Genomic DNA, 19,523 nt, shown 5'->3' with positions numbered 1-19,523 from the left:
ATATATGATATGTATATCCCTGACAATTTTAGTTGTTTTTTAATAACATAAGGTAATTTAGAGTATCTCTGCTGTCTAGTGGTGTGATACACCTGCGTACATGTATGTCAGAAGAGTCTCTTTGAGTTGCATATACAGCCAAGGCCTCAGTCTTAGTGGTGGTCAGTTTTAAACGATTTTCACTGAGCCAAGAAAGAATGGCCTCAAGGTCATCATGCAGCAAATAAATACAAGGTGTTTCATCTTAGGTAAAGGAGTAGATCTGGGTATCATCCACATAACTAGTGTAATCTTAGGTAAAGGAGTAGATCTGGGTATCATCCACATAACTATAGTGCATGAAGCTTCTTTCCATGAGTAGAGATCACCAAGAAGAAGCAAATACACAGTGAACAACAAGGAGCCCAAAACAGAATCCTGTGGAATGTCACAACCAAGGGCGTAGACTGATGAATAATTAAGTCCAGAACAGGCTCTTTGAATTTGGTTAGAAGGGTAGGAAATGAACCAATCCAAAACCATAGCAGAAATTCCACAGTGAGATTGAAGCTGGTCTATTAAGATACTGTGGTCTACTGTGTCAAATGCACCAGACAGATTCAGCATAACCAGCACTGTATAATGTCATTGGTCTCTTGCCATCAGGAGATCATTAACAACTCCTCTTTTTCTGTCTTATGGTGAGTATGAAATCCCTGCTAGAAAGGATCCATAAGTCCATTGACCTTAAGGTGGGTTCCTATCACATAGTCAAACTTTTACAAGTTCAAACCACATATGGTTGAGACCATAAGTTCAAATTTGCAAAATTTCCAGAGTTTGAATGGAAATCTCCATAAGCGGAGGTTTCCATTCTGTTCAATGTGGTGCGATCTCGGAGTTGGTATATTTAATTTATATTTTCAGTCCATATATTTCTAGTTAATCACTGTATATTAATCAGATCAGACAATAACAAAGTGTTATTGGTACACATGTTAAATTCACATCCCTTCCCCCATCAGTGTGACATTCGAGCTGGTCCTGCCCTACTTAGTAGCTGTCATAATAATATAACCCTTATGTACTTTAAATAAAATGTATAATGATGTGGTACCTCTTATTTAACTAGATTATTAAGTAGATTATTAAGTCTGTGATTTTATCCAAGACAATATACTACATGGCTGGAAATGTATCAGCCTTAGTTCATTTGGCAATCAAAAAGTATATATAAATATACACATATACATTTTGCATGTAAAATCAATTTCTATTTTCATAACCTATTGTTAACAAAGATCACTTTCGTCCTTCTAGACTTCTTTAGATCTGTGTACAAGAACCCTAAAACAATCTATAAAAATGTATATAATTGTATAATTAGTATTGTTATTGCACATCATTTTGAATAAAGTGGAAACAAATAACCAGAAAAAATAAAAATAAGAAAAAAATGTATGTATGATGATGGAAACAAAATATACCCTTAAGTTTCAACTGACCACTTTCTTAGATATGCAGATTTCCAAGACACCAACAATAACAGAATCACCACTGATCTATTCAGAAAACCAACGAGGGTTAACTTATTACTCCACAGTAAAAGTCTACATCCTACAAAAAACAAGTATAATGTAGTGAAGTCCCAAGGCTATAGATTAGCTAGAATTACCACAGAGATGGAACCATTTTTGAGAAATCTGAACAACTTAGAGAATGATTTTCTAGTGAGAGGCTATGAAAGTCAGATGTTAAAAAACATCCTGGAACCCATTATAGAATTGAAAGGGACTGAAGTGTTAAGTAATTCCACAGAGAATAACAAATGCAAAAATAGCTGCATCCTAACATACACTTTGGATTATCACAGTATCAAAAATATTATTGCAGAAAACTGGGGCATTGTTACAGGAAACCCTTTTCTGATTAACATCTTAGGTGAAGCCCCATCATTTGTTTATAGGAAGGCCAGGAACATTAGAAGTTTTGTTGAATTTAAACCTAGACCATATGAGAAAAGCACTAAAAGATGTGAAACTAATTGTACATTCTGTATATTTATACAGCAAGGTGATAGTTTTATTGCCCTTATTTAAAGAAGATCATTAAAACCAGTGTGGGGGGTGACTGTAAGACTACAAATGTAATTTACAGGGCACAGTGCAATGAATGTGATGCATTCTATGTGGGCAAGACTGTAAATAAACTGAAGCGTAGGATTTCATGTCATCTGTCAGAAATCCGCTCTGGATGTAAAAATAATACACTAGCCAACCACCTTTCTCTTCATAAAAGACACAGGTTTTAAGTTCCAGATCCTGGATCGCATAGACATGGGTGATCTTGAAGGAGTCATCCCGAATATTCTGGAGAAACATGAACTCATGTGGCAATTAAAGCTGAACTCTTTTATGAAGCCTGGACTAAACTACTACTGTTCAATTAAAAGTGCACTGGAACTTAGAAAATTGCCACATTGTTTACATGACTAATTGTATTTTATTTTATTTTATTGCACAAATTGGTTTTAAATACCATTTTAAATCAGGTGAAATTTAAGTGTATATTTTGTTTCCATCATCATACATACATTTTTTCTTATTTTTATTTTTTTCTGGTTATTCTTTTCCACTTTATTCAAAATGATGTGTAATAAGAATACTAATTATACAATTATATATTTTTTTATAGATTATTTTTAGGGTTCTTGTACACAGACCTGAAGAAGTCTAGAAGGACGAAAGCGATCTTTGTTAACAATAGGTTATGAAAATAGAAATTTTATTTTTACATGCAAAATGTATGTGTGTATATATATATATATATATATATATATATATATATATATGTATATATATATATATATATATATATATATATATGTATATATATATATATATATATATATATATATATATGTGTGTTTATATATATTTTTTGATTGCCAAATGAACTAAGGTTGATATATTTCCAGCCATTGTCTTGGATAAAATCACAGACTTAATAATCTGCTTAATAATCTGGTTAAATAAGAGGTACCACATCATTATAAATTTTATTTAAAGTACATAAGGGTTATATATTATTATGACAGCTACTAAGTAGGGCAGGATCAGCTCGAATGTCACACTGATGGGGGAAGGGATGTGAATTTAACATGTGTACCAATAACACTTTGTTTTACAGCACAATAAACCACTCCCATGCCTAATAAAAAGTATATATATATTTAGAAAGCTTGTGAGGAAATTATTACTCTATTTTTGTTTTACTTGGATCGTTTGTCTGTGTACTTAATAAAGGATTTTCGACTGGAAACAGACTGCCTGCCTTGCCTGGATTACTTTTGAATACTTAGTAATGCTGTACAAGTATATATTTTCTATTATTATTTTTTTGTTTTGTTTTAACTTGACAACTTTAAGTTCACTACTTCTACTACTATTGTCTGATCTGATTAATATGCAGTGATTAATTAGAAATATATGAAGTGAAAATCTTCACACAGAGAACTTTCTTACACTGTTTTGTTTTTGGACCCACTACACTTTATTGGGTTGTTATGAGACTTTGGGGATACCACGGAGATTACTTGTTTTTTGGATGTATATGTTACCTAACAAACATAAAGAGGTTAAGCATGTATCTGTGACCTAACAAACATAGATGTGTTAGGGATGTACATGTGATCTATAGGGGGGGCAGAGATGTAAATGTGACCTAACAAACACAGAAAGGTGAGACACATACTTGTGACTTAACTAATATAGAAGGGGTCAGTGATGTACATGTGATTAACAAACTTAGTGGGGTTAGGGATAGTTATGTGCCCTAACCAACATAGAGGGGACAGGAATGCATGTGTGACCAAACCAACACAGAGGGTCAGGGATGTGCATGAAATTAACAAACATAGTATGGTTAGGGATATTCATGTAACCTAACCAAGACAGAGGGATAAAGGATAGATGTGTGACCTAACCAACGTAGAGGGTCAGGGATGTATGTATGACCTAACCAACGTAGAGGGTCAGGAATGTATGTATAACCTAACCAAGATAAAGGAGTCATGGATGTACAAGCAATCTAACTAACAGACAGTGGTCTGAGAAGTACTTGTGACCTTATCAACATACAGGGCATGGATATGTACAGATGATATAACTAATATATGGAGTCAGGTATCTACATGTGACATAACCTACATACAGGGGTTAGGGAAGTACATATGACCTAAGCAAAATGGAGTGGTCAGCCAAATATATGTGACGTAAATCAACATAGAGGGGTTATGGTTGTACATGTAACTTAATCAACATAAAGAGTTCAAGGGTGTACAAGTCACCTAACCAACACAGAAGGGTCAGGAATGTACATGCAACCTAACCAACATACAAGGGTCACATATTTATATGTGATCTAAGCAACACAGAAAGGTCAAAGTGTATGTGTGACTTAACCAACATGGGGAGGTCAAAGATGCATATTTAATCTTACCAATATAGAGGGGTGAGGGATGTACATGTGATCTAACCAACAGGGAAGGGTCAGTGATATACATGTAAATATGCGACCCAAGCCCAAATGAACTTTGCACGTAAGGCAGGTGCAAATGGCCAAAAAGCAAAGTCCAAATGCAAAAAAGAGGCCAGCACCAAGAGTGATACTTGAGTTTATTATAAATTCAAACCGGTTTCGGCAGTCTTGCCTTAATCAGTGAATCCCATTATCATCATATGTCATTCTTTATATACATCCAGCACAATGTCCCAATTAAGTAATTAAAGAGACAGTAGTGTCAAGAAGCCAGTGATAATAAAAACTGCAAATACCTCTATTAGTGTATGAATGAACAGTCTCATATATAGTTATTTCATTTTTAGTATATTAGTTATAAAATGGTCATTTAAACCAGGAGAAAAATGAGCTCCTAGCCTAATGATCCACATCCTTTCTTTGTCATTCAAAATACTGTGCCACCCTAACTTATTCAGTCTATCACCCACTATCTTATCAATAATACAAAAATGGAATATTGCTGATTTATGGTCACATACATGTTAGTAAAGGGCATTTGTCATTTGTATGTTGCAAATGTCACTTAGGTGTTCAGACATTCTTATTCTAAAAGGTCTAGACATTTGTCCAACATAAAAAGATGAGCAGGAACATGTGGCCAAATAGACCACCCAGTCTGTTCCACAATTTGCAAAATGCTTGATCTTGTGTACCATTTGGGTATTTTTACTAGAGAACTCCTTAGACTTAGGTATATATCTACAAAAGGAGCAATGTCCACAAGAAAATGACCCAACCAGCAAATGCCCTGTAATAGTCAGCTGTTCAAAAGAGTGATTACCACCCTTTGATTTATAGTGATTAAAGTGAGACCCCAGTGTACATCCCCTGTGATAAGAAAACTTACCTCTATCCGTAAGGAGACAAGATAGTTCCTGATTAGCCAGAAGAATATTCCAATTTTTATTTATAACATTTCTGATGGCATTAATATTCCTGCCATAGGTAGTAACAAATTGGATACTATCCACTGAGGTAGACTTTTTTCCTTTGTATTGCAGTAATTCTGACCTGTCTTGTGTACTAGCTCAATTGCTAGCTGAAAGGATAGTTCCCGGTTTATAGCCCCTAGCTCTAAATCTATGTATTAAATCAGTCTTATGATGTTCATAATCAACATTGGAAGAGCAGATTATTTTAATACATAGAAATTGTGACTTTGAAATGTTCCTTATAATATGATCAGGGTGTAAACTAGTTGCCTGTAAAAGGCTGTTATACTCTGGATATTTGCAGAAGACCTGAGTCGACAGAGTGTGGTCTTGGTTTTTACAGATTTTGACATCAAGAAAATGAATTTTTTAGTAATGCATATTGAGCATGAATTCAATACCCCACTTGTTTTCATTGAGGTATTGGACAAATTCCAAAAGATATTCCGTGTCCGCCCGCCAGACCATCCAACAGTCATCCAGGTACCGCCACCAAATATCCATCTCCTCCTGAAAAATATTGTGTGATGTATCATATATAAGGAATTCCTCAAAATAACTCCTAAACAGATCCGCGTATTTGGGGGCAAAGGATGCTCCCATAGCTGTGCCACGGACTTGCCAGTAACATTCTTGTTGGAAATAGAACACATTGTTAGTTAGAACATGCTCTGCCATACAAATGAGTATAGTGTTAAATCCTGATGGATAAATGTCTGCTTTGTTAAGCCAATATTCTAAAGCCTCCAGCCCAGCCCAGTGTGGAATATTAGTATATAACGCCGTGACATCCAATGTACACATTAGCCAATCTGGTTCTAATTTAGTGTCACTTAGGATCCTCAGAAATTTTGTCATGTCCTTAATCCTGGATCTGACCATAGTCAGAAGGGGCTGTAGATATTAGTGAGGAATCCTGATAAAGGTTCCGTAAGTGACCCCATACCAGAAACTATTGGTCTTCCAGGTGGTTTTTGCAAGTTTTCATGAATTTTAGGTAACAGATATAATATCTGTTTCTGGGGATCCTCAACTGTAAGATGTTTAAGAACTGATGTACTAATAATACCTTCCTCAGCTGCCAACTTCAAAAAGGAATCAATCTCCTTTTTGAATCGTTTGGTTGGGTCAAGAGGCATTGGCATGTAGTGTATCCCATTCTGGAGCTGTCTGTGGGCCTCTGATAAGTAGTAATCCATATCCATAACTACAACTGCTCCTCCTTTGTCGGCAGGAATAATGACTATATCATGATTATTTTGTAATTCCCTAAGGGCTTGTTGTCCCACTCCAGACAAGGTGTGACCCAGCATCCAGGATTCATAACCATCAAAGTGTAGATCTTTAAGAACTGATTGTTGAAAGATGGACACATATTTGTCCACAGGGGGCTGAAAAGTAGATTTTTTAAATGAAAATCAGTAGATATTTGAGAATCACCCTGTTGGCCAAAATATAATTTTAAATTCAACAGTCTACAAAATGACAAAACATCTTTCACAATACTGTTTTCATAAACATAAAACCAGGAACATATGTTAATCCCTTGTTTAATAGTTTAATAGCAGTTTCAGACAGTGTTACAGAGGAAATGTTGAGTACATCTGAGCATTCTGTTACTTGGAAATTATCATTTGTAACAGTGTTTCCAAATTCTCCATGTTTGTGATGTTTTCTCCCACCCCTATGTTTCCTAAGCCTAAAGGGTGGTCTGCATTTTTTTGTTTCTTATGTGCTGGGGACCCCTGAGTGAGCCCATGCTCTGTTTTGTGTAACGGAGGATTCCTCCCCTGATGTGCTACTATAATCATTTTTAGATTTCTTTAAAATGGATCTGGGTCTCTTCCTTCTGGGTCTAGTCCCCCTATAATCCCCATCAGAAAAGGTAACATTCTGTTTGATACCAAAAGGTTTACCCTGTTCATAGTCCGTCAAATCCCTATGAAATTTATGTTGTTTCTTACTTCTTAAAATTTTCTCTGCTGTTAGTAAATCCTTGGATAGTTTCTGAAGACATTCTTGGTATAGTGTCTGAAGTAAATGCTTGGATAGTTTCTGACGACATTCTTGGTATAGTGTCTGAAGTAAATGCTTGGATAGTTTCTGATGACATTCTTGGTATAGTGTCTGAAGTAAATCCTTGGATAGTTTCTGATGACATTCTTGGTATAGTGTCTGAAGTAAATGCTTCGATAGTTTCTGACGACATTCTTGGTATAGTGTCTGAAGTAAATGCTTGGATAGTTTCTGATGACATTCTTGGTATAGTGTCTGAAGTAAATCCTTGGATAGTTTCTGATGACATTCTTGGTATAGTGTCTGAAGTAAATGCTTGGATAGTTTCTGATGACATTCTTGGTATAGTGTCTGAAGTAAATCCTTGGATAGTTTCTGACGACATTCTTGATATAGTGTCTGAAGTAAATGCTTGGATAGTTTCTGACGACATTCTTGGTATAGTCTCTGACCCTCATATGTCTTGATTTCCTCACAAATATGTTGTGATTCTGTAATATTGGTCTGAGTTGACCGTTCATAGAAGGAGGACAATATTTTCACGAATGACACGGTTGATTCGTGCTGAGCTTCTGCCCATTCCTCATATAGCCTGTCATTCGGATTACTGACATATGGATGTGACTGAATTCTCAAATCCCTTGGAGTTATATTTTTAGCCTGATAGGCCTTAAATAGTTTAAGGTGCCAAACTGAACTGCGTAAATTGGTCATACTTTTAGCCAATTTAATAAAAAGATTCTTACAAAGATCATTTGGGTCCCTAGTATCTCCAGTAGTAAGACTGCCATTATTCTGAACCCCAAACACTGGAAGATCATTTTTGTCTGCAGATAGACCCTGCAGTATAGTGACTAAGTCCATGGTAGGTGTCTGTTATGCTCTGGGATCAACCCAAAAAGTCATTAATACAAGGGGAAAAAAAGGGTGGGTATGTAGATCTCTTTAGCCTAACAAATCCGTTTGGATAGGTAAAATATTCCAAAATATAATGAAAAAACCCTTCCAATTCTATGTCAGTTATTAGCTCCAAAAAAGTATTTAATAGATATTTAGGAGAATATATCCAGTTGATTATTGCTATACATATATGGTATTCTCACTGTTAGAATTGGTTTTCAACCACAGTATAGAAAGTGATACATTTCACAAAATTGTTAACAATATATAGAGAAAGTTAAACAATGTACTATTCTGTAAAAAAGGATGAACAAATCATTTGTTTATAAGGAAACACAATATGTAAATGCAAATGTTGTCCCCTTATAAAACAAGGACTTACATGAATCATTTGGTATTTGAAATAAATGTCCACCTGGTCTTTGATGTTAAGTGGGGACAGTTATGCATAGCCTGATATATTGAATATTGTGAAAACACACATAATTCGATATGAACAGTAATGTCTGTAGTTAAACAGTAAATAATAGCAGAAAAACATCCAATTTTATGTGCAATACATAGAATTCCACAGTAAGTGAGTGAATGAGCTTTGTCAAATAACTGTGACCCGCAAAAGGTGTATTAGGCACGATATGATTTGGCTTGAATATATAAATGGGCTGCCACAAAGCACCCTAGTATGTATATATTACAAAAATCTTGGTCATATATTTCCTATAAAATGATGCACATGTATCCAAAATTCCTACATGTGAAATATGGAAAATAGTATACCATAGGTACCCATTGTAGTTATCCAAAGTTCCATATACAAGATAATACCCAGTTGTGGTAATTACAGTCCAAAATGTACCAAATTATGTCCCAAAGCTTGTAATTTGAACCTCCAGTTGCTCTATATGCCACAACGATTATTTGATCCTATTGTCGCGAAACAGTAGAGCAATTCAATATTGCGGCCTCTATAAACTGTCCAAAAGGCCCCTGTAATCCATACACCACAATGATTCTTCGATCCTGTTGTCACAATCAGTAATAACATGTTATAACCAAGCTTCATATATTAAATGTCAATAAACTATTTCAAAAGGCCCAAGTAAACCCATAGGCACACACCTGCCCTGTAATTTTGTAATTGCTTGTTGCGGTACAATATGGCGGACCGAACGTTTACATGAAAAACAAAAAGGTCTACAATGGTTCCATCTGCCACAACGACCCTTCAGTCCTATTGTCACAGTCCCATAGGCTTGATTAAATAACCAAAGACCTTATTTTTCCATAAATAGATCTCATAAATAGTAAGCCACCATCTCGGTTCTGTTTAAACTCATATTTCAGACGTAAGATATTTTAAATGCCAACATACCTGCCAAACAACTTTTCTTAAGAAAAAACACTTCACCAAACAAAATATAAGTCCAAAAGATGTTGTTTCCTGGCTGTGAGTCACAGTGAATGATAATCCAAGTAGGGAACTGAAATAATTTAACGAAAATAAAGTGCTAGAAATAAAAGTGCAGCGTATACAGCTGCAACATGCATCTGATCACTCAGGAGCGCCCAGCGAAGTGAACCAACATGACCCAAGCCCAAATGAACTTCGCACGTAAGACAGGTGCAAACGGCCAAAAAAGCAAAGTCCAAATGCAAAAAAGAGGCCAGCACCAAGAGTGATATCTGAGTTTATTACAAATTCAAACCGGTTTCGTCAGTCTTGCCTTCATCAGTGAATCCATTATCATCATATGCCATTCTTTATATACATCCAGCACAATGTCCCAATTAAGTAATTAAAGAGACAGTAGTATCAAGAAGCCAGTGATGATAAAAACTGCAAATACCTCTATTCGTGCATGAATGAACAGTCTCATATATAGTTATTTCATTTTTAGTATATTAGTTATAAATGGTCATTTAAACCAGGAGAAAAAAGAGCTCCTAGCCTAATGATCCACATCCTTTCTTTGTCATACAAAATACTGTGCCACCCTAACTTATTCACTCTATCACCCACTATCTTATCAATAATACAAAAATGGAATATTGCTGATTTATGATCACATACATGTTAGTAAAGGGCATTCGTCATTCGTTTGTTACGAATGTCACTTAGGTGTTCAGACATTCTTATTCTAAAAAGGTCTAGATGTTTGTCCAGCATAAAAAGATGAGCAGGAACATGTGGCCAAATAGACCATCCAGTCTGTTCCACAATTTGCAAAATGCTTGATCTTGTGTACCATTTGGGTATTTTTACTTGAGAACTCCTTAGACTTAGGCATATATCTACAAAAGGAGCAATGTCCACAAGAAAATGACCCAACCAGCAAATCCCCTGTAATAGTCAGTTGTTCCAAAGAGTGATTACCAAAAGTGAGACCAAAGTGTATGTCCCCTGTGATAAGAAAACTTACCTCTATCCGTAAGGAGACTAGATAGTTCCTGATTAGCCAGAAGAATATTCCAATTTTTATTTATAACATTTCTGATGGCATTAATATTCCTGCCATAGGTAGTAACAACTCGGATACTATCCACTGAGGTAGACTTTTTTCCTTTGTATTGCAGTAATTCTGACCTGTCTTGTGTACTAGCTCAATTGCTGGCTGAAAGGATAGTTCCCGGTTTATAGCCCCTAGCTCTAAATCTATGTATTAAATCAGTCTTATGATGTTCATAATCAACATTGGAAGAGCAGATTCTTTTAATACATAGAAATTGTGACTTTGGAATGTTCCTTATAATATGATCAGGGTGTAAACTAGTTGCCTGTAAAAGGCTGTTATACTTTGGATATTTGCAGAAGACCAGGGTCGACAGAGTGTGGTCTTGGTTTTTACAGATTTTGACATCAAGAAAATGAATTTCTTAGTAATGCATATTGAGCATGAATTCAATTCCCCACTTGTTTTCATTGAGGTATTGGACAAATTCCAAAAGATATTCCGTGTTAGCCGGCCAGACCATCCAACAGTCATCCAGGTACTGCCACCAAATATCCATCTCCCCCTGAAAAATATTGTGTGATGTATCATATATAAGGAATTCCTCAAAATAACTCCTAAATAGATCCGTGTATATGGGGGCAAAGGATGCTCCCATAACTGTGCCACGGACTTGCTAGTAACATTCTTATTGGAAATAGAACACATTGTTAGTTAGAACATGCTCTGCCATACAAATGAGTAGAGTGTTAAATCCTGATGGATAAATTACTGCTTTGTTAAGCCAATATTCTAAAGCCTCCAGCCCAGCCCAGTGTGGAATATTAGTATATAACGCCATGACATCCAATGTACACATTAGCCAATCTGGTTCTAATTGAGTGTCACTTAGGATCCTCAGAAATTCTGTCATGTCCTTAATCCTGGATCTGACCATAGTCAGAAGGGGCTGTAGATATTAGTGAGGAATCCTGATAAAGGTTCCGTAAGCAAACTCATACCTGAAACTATTGGTCTTCCAAGTGATTTTTGCAAGTTTTCATGAATTTTAGGTAACAGATATAATATCCGTTTCTGGGGATCCTCAACTGTAAGATGTTTAAGAACTGATGTACTAATAATACCTTCCTCAGCTGCCAACTTCAAAAAGGAATCAATCTCCTTTTTGAATCATTTGGTTGGGTCAAGAGGCATTGGCATGTAGTGTATCCCATTCTGGAGCTGTCTGTGGGCCTCTGATAAGTAGTAATCCATATCCATAACTACAACTGCTCCTCCTTTGTCGGCAGGAATAATGACTATATCATGATTATTTTGTAATTCCCTAAGGGCTTGTTGTCTCACTCCAGACAAGTTGTGACCCAACATCCAGGATTCATAACCATCAAAGTGTAGATCTTTAAGAACTGATTGTTGAAAGATGGACACATATTTGTCCACAGGGGTCTGAAAAGTAGATTTTTTGAAATTAAAATCAGTAGATATTTGAGAGTCACCCTGTTGGCCAAAATATAATTTTAAATTCAACAGTCTACAAAATGATAAGACATCTTTCACAATACTGTTTTCATAAACATAAAACCAGGAACATATGTTAATCCCTTGTTTAATAGTTTAATAGCAGTTTCAGATAGTGTTACAGAGGAAATGTTGAGTGCATTTGAGCATTTTGTTACTTGGGAATTATCATTTGTAACAGTGTTTCCAAATTCTCCACATTTGTGATGTTTTCTCCCACCCCTATGTTTCCTAAGCCTAAAGGGTGGTCTGCATTTTTTTGTTTCTTATGTGCTGGGGACCCCTGAGTGAGCCCATGCTCTGTTTTGTGTAACAGAGGATTCCTCCCCTGATATGCTACTATAATCGTTTTTAGATTTCTTTAAAATTGATCTGGGTCTCTTCCTTCTGGGTCTAGTCCCCCTATAATCCCCATCAGAAAAGGTGACATTCTGTTTGATACCAAAAGCTTTACCCTGTTCATAGTCCATCAAATCCCAATGAAATTTATGTTGTTTCTTACTTCTTAAAATTTTCTCTGTTGTTAGTAAATGCTTGGATAGTTTCTGACGACATTCTTGGTATAGTGTCTGAAGTAAATCCTTGGATAGTTTCTGATGACATTCTTGGTATAGTGTCTGAAGTAAATCCTTGGGTAGTTTCTGACGACATTCTTGGTATAGTGTCTAAAGTAAATCCTTGGGTAGTTTCTGACGACATTCTTGGTATAGTGTCTGAAGTAAATCCTTGGATAGTTTCTGACGACATTCTTGGTATAGTGTCTGAAGTAAATCCTTGGGTAGTTTCTGACGACATTCTTGGTATAGTGTCTGAAGTAAATCCTTGGATAGTTTCTGACGACATTCTTGGTATAGTGTCTGACCCTCATATGTCTTGATTTCCTCACAAATATGTTGTGTTTCTGTAATATTGGTCTGAGTTGACCATTCATAGAAGGAGGACAATATTTTCACGAATGACACGGTTGCATCGTGCTGAGCTTCTGCCCATTCCTCATATAGCCTGTCATTCGGATTACTGACATATGGATGTGACCGAATTCTCAAACCCCCTGGAGTTATAGTTTTAGCCTGATAGGCCTTAAATAGTTTAAGGTGCCAAATTGAACTGCGTAAATTGGTCATACTTTTAGTCAATTTAATAAAAAGATTCTTACAAAGATCATTTGGGTCCCTAGTATCTCCAGTAATAAGACCACCATTATTCTGAACCCCAAACACTTGAAGATCATTTTTGTCTGCAGATAGACCTTGCAGTATAGTGACTAAGTCCATGGTAGGTGTTTCTTATGCTCTGGGATCAACCCAAAAAGTCATTAATACAAGGGAAAAAATAGGGTGGGTATGTAGATCTCTTTAGCCTAACAAATCCGTTTGGATAGGTAAAATACTCCAAAATATAATGAAAAATCCCTTCCAATTCTATGTCAGTTATTAGCTCCAAAAAAAGTATTTAATGGATATTTAGGAGAATATATCCAGATGATTATTGCTATACATATATAGTATTCTCCCTGTTAGAATTGGTTTTCAGCCACAGTATAGAAAGTGATACATTTCACAAAATTGTTAACAATATATAGAGAAAGTTAAACAATGTACTATTCTGTAAAAAAGGATGAACAAATCATTTGTTTATAAGGAAACACAATATGTAAATGCAAATGTTGTCCCCCTATAAAACAAGGACTTACGTGAATCATTTGGTATTTGAAATAAATGTCCACCTGGTCTTTCATGTTAAGTGGGGACAGTTATGCATAGCCTGATATATTGAATATTGTGAAAACACACATAATTCAATATGAACAGTAATGTCTGTAGTTAAACAATAAATAATACCAGAAAAACATCAAATTTTATGTGCGATACATAGAATCCCACAGTAAGTGAGTGAATGAGCTTTGTCAAATAACTGTGACCCGCAAAAGGTGTATTAGGCACGATATGATTTGGCTTGAATATATAAATGGGCTGCCACAAAGCACCCTAGTATGTATATATTACAAAAATCTTGGTCATATATTTCCTATAAAATGATGCACATGTAGCCAAAATTCCTACATGTGAAACATGGAAAACAGTATACCATAGGTACCCATTGTAGTTATCCAAAGTTCCACATACAAGATAATACCCAGTTGTGATAATTGCAGTCCAAAATGTACCAAATTATGTCCCAAAGCTTGTAATTTGAACTTCCAGTTGCTCTATATGCCACAACGATCATTTGATCCTATTCTCGCATAACAGTAGAGCAATTCAATATTGCGGCCTCTATAAACTGTCAAAAAGGCCCCTGTAATCCATATGCCACAATGATCCTTCGATCCTGTTGTCGCAATCAGTAATAACATGTTATAGCCAAGCTTCATATATTAAATGTCAATAAACTATTCCAAAAGGCCCAAGTAAACCCATAGGCACACACCTGCCCTGTAATTTTGTAATTGCTTGATGCAGTACAATATGGCGGACCGAACGTTTACATGAAAAATGAAAAGTCTACAATGGTTCCATCTGCCACAACGATCCTTCAGTCCTATTGTCACAGTCGCATAGGCTTGATTAAATAACCAAAGACCTTAGTTTTCCAAAAATAGATCTTATAAATAGTAAGCCACCATCTCGGTTCTGTTTAAACTCATATTTCAGACGTAAGATATTTTAAATGCCAACATATCTGCCAAACAGCATTCCTTAAGAAAAAACACTTTACCAAACAAAATATAAGTCCAAAAGATGTTGTTTCCTGGCTGTGAGTCACAGTGAATGATAATCCAAGTAGGGAACTGAAATAATTTAACGAAAATAAAGTGCTAGAAATAAAAGTGCAGCGTATACAGCTGCAACATGCATCTGATCACTCAGGAGAGCCCAGCGAAGTGAACCAACATGATCCAAGCCCAAACGAACTTCGCACGTAAGACAGGTGCAAACGGCCAAAAAGCAAAGTCCAAATGCAAAAAAGAGGCCAGCACCAAGAGTGATATCTGAGTTTATTACAAATTCAAATCGGTTCGTCAGTCTTGCCTTCATCAGTGAATCCATTATCATCATATGTCATTCTTTATATACATCCAGCACAATTTCCCAATTAAGTAATTAAAGAGACAGTAGTATCAAGAAGCCAGTGATGATAAAAACTGCAAATACCTCTATTCGTGCATGAATGAACAGTCTCATATATAGTTATTTCATTTTTAGTATATTAGTTATAAATGGTCATTTAAACCAGGAGAAAAAAGAGCTCCTAGCCTAATGATCCACATCCTTTCTTTGTCATACAAAATACTGTGCCACCCTAACTTATTCACTCTATCACCCACTATCTTATCAATAATACAAAAATGGAATATTGCTGATTTATGATCACATACATGTTAGTAAAGGGCATTCGTCATTCGTTTGTTACGAATGTCACTTAGGTGTTCAGACATTCTTATTCTAAAAGGTCTAGATGTTTGTCCAACATAAAGTCCCCAGCACATAAGAAACAAAAATGCAGACCACCCTTTAGACTTAGGAAACATAGGGGTGGGAGAAAACATCATAAACGTGGAGAATTTGAAAACACTGTTACAAATGATAATTCCCAAGTAACAAAATGCTCAAATATACTCAACATTTCCTCTGTAACACTATCTGAAACTGCTATTAAACTATTACACAAGGGATTAACATATGTTCCTGGTTTTTATGTTTATGAAGACAGTATTGTGAAAGATGTCTTATCATTTTGTAGACTGTTGAATTTAAAATTATATTTTGGCCAACAGGGTGACTCTCAAATATCTACTGTTTTCTATTTAAATAAATCTACTATTCAGCCCCCTGTGGATAAATATGAGTCCATCTTACAACAATCAGTTCTTAAAGATCTACACTTTGATGGTTATGAATCCTGGATGTTAGGTCACAACTTGTCTGGAGTGGGACAACAAGCCCTTAGGGAATTACAAAATAATCATGATATAGTCATTATTCCTGCCAACAAAGGAGGAGCAGTTGTAGTTATGGATATGGATTACTACTTATCAGAGGCCCACAGACAGCTCCAGAATGGGATACACTACATGCCAATGCCTCTTGAGCCAACCAAATGATTCAAAAAGGAGATTGATTCCTTTTTGAAGTTGGCAGCTGAGGAAGGTATTATTAGTATATCCGTTCTTAAACATCTTACAGTTGAGGATCCCCAGAAACAGACATTATATCTGTTACCTAAAATTCATAAAAACTTGCAAAAACCACCTGGAAGACCAATAGTTTCTGGTATGAGGTTGCTTACGGAACCTTTATCAGGATTCCTCACTAATATCTACAGCCCCTTCCCCAGAAACAGACATTATATCTGTTACCTAAAATTCATAAAAACTTGCAAAAACCACCTGGAAGACCAGTAGTTTCTGGTATGAGGTTGCTTACGGAACCTTTATCAGGATTCCTCACTAATATCTACAGCCCCTTCTGACTATGGTCAGATCCAGGATTAAGGACATGACAGAATTTCTGAGGATCCTAAGTGACACTCAATTAGAACCAGATTGGCTTATGTGTACATTGGATGTCACGGCGTTATATACTAATATTCCACACTGGGCTGGGCTGGAGGCTTTAGAATATTGGCTTAACAAAGCAGGCATTTATCCACCAGGATTTAAAACTCTACTTATTTGTATGGCAGAGCATGTTCTAACTAACAATGTGTTCTATTTCCAACAAGAATGTTACTGGTAAGTCCGTGGCACAGCTATGAGAGCATCCTTTGCCCCATATATGCGGATCTGTTTATAGGCTATTTTGAGGAATTCCTTATATATGATACATCACACAATATTTTTCAGGGGGAGATGGATATTTGGTGGCGGTAAGTGGACAACTGTTGGATGGTCTGGTGGGCGGACATGGAATATCTTTTGGAATTTGTCCAATACCTCAATGAAAACAAGTGGGGTATTGAATTCATGCTCAATATGCATTACCAAGAAATTCATTTTCTTGATGTCAAAATCTGTAAAAACCAAGACCACACTCTGTCGACCCAGGTCTTCTGCAAATATCCAGAGTATAACAGCCTTTTACAGGCAACTAGTTTACACCCTGATCATATTATAAGGAACATTCCAAAGTCACAATTTCTACGTATTAAAATAATCTGCTCTTCCAATGTTGATTATGAACATCATAAGACTGATTTAATACATAGATTTAGAGCTAGGGGCTATAAACCAGGAACTATCCTTTCAGTCATCAATTGAGCTAGTACACAAGACAGGTCAGAATTACTGCTATACAAAGGAAAAAAGTCTACCTCAGTGGATAGTATCCGAGTTGTTACTACCTATGGCAGGAATATTAATGCCATCAGAAATATTATAAATAAAAATTGGAATATTCTTCTGGCTAATCAGAAACTATCTAGTCTCCTTACGGATAGATGTAAGTTTTCTTATCGCAGGGGACATACACTGGGATCTCACTTTAATCACTATAAATCAAAGGGTGGTAATCACTCTTTGGAACAACTAACTATTACAGGGGATTGCTGGTTGGGTCATTTTCTTGTGGACATTGCTCCTTTTGTAGACATATGCCTAAGTCTAAGGAGTACTCTAGTAAAAATTCCCAAATGGTACACAAGATCAAGCATTTTGCAAATTGTGGAACAGACTGGATGGTCTATTTGGCCACATGTTCCTGCTCATCTTTTTATGCTGGACAAACATCTAGACCTTTTAGAATAAGAATGTCTGAACACCTAAGTGACATTCGCAACAAACGAATGACGAATGCCCTTTACTAACATGTATGTGATCATAAATCAGCAATATTCCATTTTTGTATTATTGATAAGATAGTGGGTGATAGAGTGAATAAGTTAGGGTGGCACAGTATTTTGAATGACAAAGAAAGGATGTGGATCATTAGGCTAGGAGCTCTTTTTTCTCCTGGTTTAAATGACCATTTATAACTAATATACTAAAAATGAAATAACTATATATGAGACTGTTCATTCATGCACGAATAGAGGTATTTGCAGTTTTTATCATCACTGGCTTCTTGATACTACTGTCTCTTTAATTACTTAATTGGGACATTGTGCTGGATGTATATAAAGAATGACATATGATGATAATGGATTCACTGATGAAGGCAAGACTGACAAACCGGTTTGAATTTGTAATAAACTCAGATATCACTCTTGGTGCTGGCCTCTGTTTTTAAATATGTGACTCACCCAACATAGAAAAATCAGGGATATACTTATGATCTAACCAACACAGGGGGATTGGGGATGTACATATGACTAGATCAACACAGACAGGTCAAGGATGTATATTTGATCAAACCAGCATAGAGGGGTGAGTGATGTACATGTGACGAGGTATTTTCATGTGATCTAATCAACATAAAGGGTCTAGGATGTACATGTTTCCTAACCAACACACATGACATGGGAATGCATTTGTAACCTAACCAACATTGATTGGCAAGGAATGTACAAGTGACTTAACCAACATAGTGGAGTCAGGGATGTGCAGCTGACTGAACCAACATTGAGGTGTCAGGAATATACATGTGACCTAACCAACCAAAAATGATCAGGAATGTACACGTGACTTAACCAACATACAAGGGTCAGGAATGTTCATGTGACCAAACCAACACAAAATGGTCAGGAATGTACACGTGACTTAACCAACATACAAGGGTTAGGAATGTACATGTGACTTAACCAACATACAAGGGTCAGGAATGTACATGTGACTTAACCAACACAAAATGGTCAAGAATGTACATGTGACTTAACCAACACAAAATGGTCAGGAATGTACATGTGACTTAACCAACACAAAATGGTCAGGAATGTACATGTGACTTAACCAACACAAAATGGTCAGGAATGTACATGTGACTTAACCAATATACAAGGGTCAGGAATGTACATGTGACTTAACCAATATACAAGGGTCAGGTATTTGCATGTGATATAACCCACATAAAAGAGTCAGAGATGTAAGTGGCCTAACCATCATGCACATATCAGGGTTGTACAAGAGACCAAATCAAGATACAGTGGTCATGGATGTATTTTTGACCTAACCAATATCGAAGGGTTAGGGATATAGATCTGAATCAAAGGC

Source organism: Protopterus annectens, chromosome 16.part0 (genome assembly GCF_019279795.1).
Source record: "Protopterus annectens isolate FY-2018-M chromosome 16.part0, PAN1.0, whole genome shotgun sequence".
Lineage (NCBI taxonomy): Eukaryota > Metazoa > Chordata > Ceratodontiformes > Protopteridae > Protopterus > Protopterus annectens.
Note: the sequence above shows the minus strand (reverse complement) of the source record.